Genomic DNA, 3,149 nt, shown 5'->3' on the forward strand with positions numbered 1-3,149 from the left:
ACTTAACCCAAAAACCAACCCTAACCCTCACACTAAAACTAACCTTAACCCTACACTTACTCCTAACATTAACCCTAACCCTAACCCCTAATGCTAAACCTAAGCACAACCCTCACCCGTAAACTTCACCCTAGCAATAGCCCTAACCCTAAACCTGACCCTAACATTAACCCAAATACCTAACCCTATCGCTGCTAAGCCCTAACCCTAAACCTAACCCTAACCTTAACCCAAACGCCTAATCCTAACCCGAACCCTCATCCTTAACCTAAACTTCACCTTAAACCTAAGTCTAACCCTAACCCTAAAACTAAACCTAACCCTTAACTCTTCCCTAACTCTAGCCCTAACCCTTAACCTAACCCTAACCCTAACCACAACACCCTAAAACATCAGCTTGATGTAAACCTAACACTAACCCTCACACGAACCCCTAACACTTTCCCTAACTCTAAGCCTATCCCTTACCCTAACCCTAACTCTAACCTTGACCCTAAATAGAACACTAACTCTAACCCTCACCTTGGACCTAAACCTAAATCTTACCCTACACCTAACCCTAACCGCAATCCTAACCCTAACGCTGACTCTAACCCTAATCATAACACTTACTCTAAACCCTCAGCTTAACCATAAAACTAACGGTAACCTTCACCCTAAACCCTAACCGAATCCCACAACCCTAACCCTAATGCAATCCGAAACCCTAACCCTAATGCTATCTGAAACCCTAACCCTAACACTAACCTGAAACCCCTGACCCTAACGATAAACCTAACCCTAACCCAAACACTAACCCCAACACCAAAGCCTAACAAAAACCTTAACCCTAACTCTAACACTAACCGAAACCTAATCATAAACCTAACCCCAACCCTAAACCAACCCTAACCATGACCGGAATCACAAAGCCTAACCAGAACCCTCACACAAACCCAAACCCTAACCCTAAACTACACCTCTAACCCCTAACACCTTACCATATCCATAATCCTAACCCTACCCAACCCTAACCCTAAACCTAACCCTCACCCCAACCACAACGCCTAACACAACCCTAACCCTAACCCTAACCATAACACTAAACACTAACCTAAAATCTAACCCTAACACTAAAACTCAACACAACCCCTAAACTTAACCCTAACCCTAAACATAACCTTAACACTAACCTGAAAACAAACCCAAACCTTAGCCATAACCCTAACCCTCACCCTATGTTAAACTTCACCCTATCCCTAACCTAAAGTTAACCCTAACTTTAACCCTAACCCTAGCCCTAAACCTAACCCTCACCTTAACCTGGGCCCACCTGGAACCCTAAACCTAACCCTTACAATAACTCTGACCCTAATCCTCGCCCTAAACCTAATTCTAATCCTAACCCTCACCTAAGCTTAACCCTATCTTTAAGCCTACCATAAACTTAAACCTAACCCTAACTCTAACCCTATCCGCAGCCCTAACCCTAACCCTAACCCCAACCGTAACACTTACCCAAAACCCTCACCTTAACGGTAAATGTAACTCTGACTCTTACCCTAAACCTAAAAAAAAAAAAACTTAACCCTAAATACACCCCTATGCTAAACCTAACCGAAACACTAACACCTAACCCTAACTCTAACCCTAATCCTTAGCCTAAACTTAACCTTAACCCTAAACCTAACCCTAGCCACAACCCTAACTCTAAACCTAACCCTAACCCTAAACCGAACCCTCACCCTTTAACAAAATTTCACCCTAACCATAACCCTAAACCTACCCTAACTTCATTCATAGCCTAATCCTAACCCAAACTAAAACTAACCCTAAACCTAACTCTAACCCTAAACCTAAACTTAACCCTAACCACTGACCCTAACTCTAACCCTAACCCTAAGCGGAACCCTGACCCTTAAGCAAAATTTCACCCTAACCATAACCCTAAACCTACCCTAAATTCATTCAAACCCTAACCCTAAGCAAAACTAACACTAACACTAAACCTAACCCTAACCCCAAACCTAAACCTAACCCTAACCCTAACCCTGAACCTAACCTGAACCCTAACCCCTAACCCTAACCCTCGTGCTTAACATAAAGTTCACCCAAACCCTAACGCTAAAACTAAACATAACACTAAATCTCCCCCTAACCCTGACCCTAACCCTAATCCTAACCATAAACCTAACCCTAACCCTAAACTTAACCCTAGCCATGACCCTAACTCTAACTCTAATCCTAACCCTAAAACATACCCTACACACTCAGCTTAAATGGAAACCTAGCACTCACCCTCACCCTAACATCTAAACCTAACCCAACCCTTAACCTAACCCTATCTCTAACCTTAACCTAGCCCTAAACCTAACCATGACTTAACCCAAAAACCAACCCTAACCCTCACACTAAAACTAACCTTAACCCTACACTTACTCCTAACATTAACCCTAACCCTAACCCCTAATGCTAAACCTAAGCACAACCCTCACCCGTAAACTTCACCCTAGCAATAGCCCTAGCCCTAACCCTAAACCTGACCCTAACATTAACCCAAATACCTAACCCTATCGCTGCTAAGCCCTAACCCTAAACCTAACCCTAACCTTAACCCAAACGCCTAATCCTAACCCGAACCCTCATCCTTAACCTAAACTTCACCTTAAACCTAAGTCTAACCCTAACCCTAAAACTAAACCTAACCCTTAACTCTTCCCTAACTCTAGCCCTAACCCTTAACCTAACCCTAACCCTAACCACAACACCCTAAAACATCAGCTTGATGTAAACCTAACACTAACCCTCACACGAACCCCTAACACTTTCCCTAACTCTAAGCCTATCCCTTACCCTAACCCTAACTCTAACCTTGACCCTAAATAGAACACTAACTCTAACCCTCACCTTGGACCTAAACCTAAATCTTACCCTACACCTAACCCTAACCGCAATCCTAACCCTAACGCTGACTCTAACCCTAATCATAACACTTACTCTAAACCCTCAGCTTAACCATAAAACTAACGGTAACCCTCACCCTAAACCCTAACCGAATCCCACAACCCTAACCCTAATGCAATCCGAAACCCTAACCCTAATGCTATCTGAAACCCTAACCCTAACACTAACCTGAAACCCCTGACCCTAACGATAAACCTAACCCTAAC

Source organism: Loxodonta africana, chromosome 26 (genome assembly GCF_030014295.1).
Source record: "Loxodonta africana isolate mLoxAfr1 chromosome 26, mLoxAfr1.hap2, whole genome shotgun sequence".
NCBI lineage: Eukaryota > Metazoa > Chordata > Mammalia > Proboscidea > Elephantidae > Loxodonta > Loxodonta africana.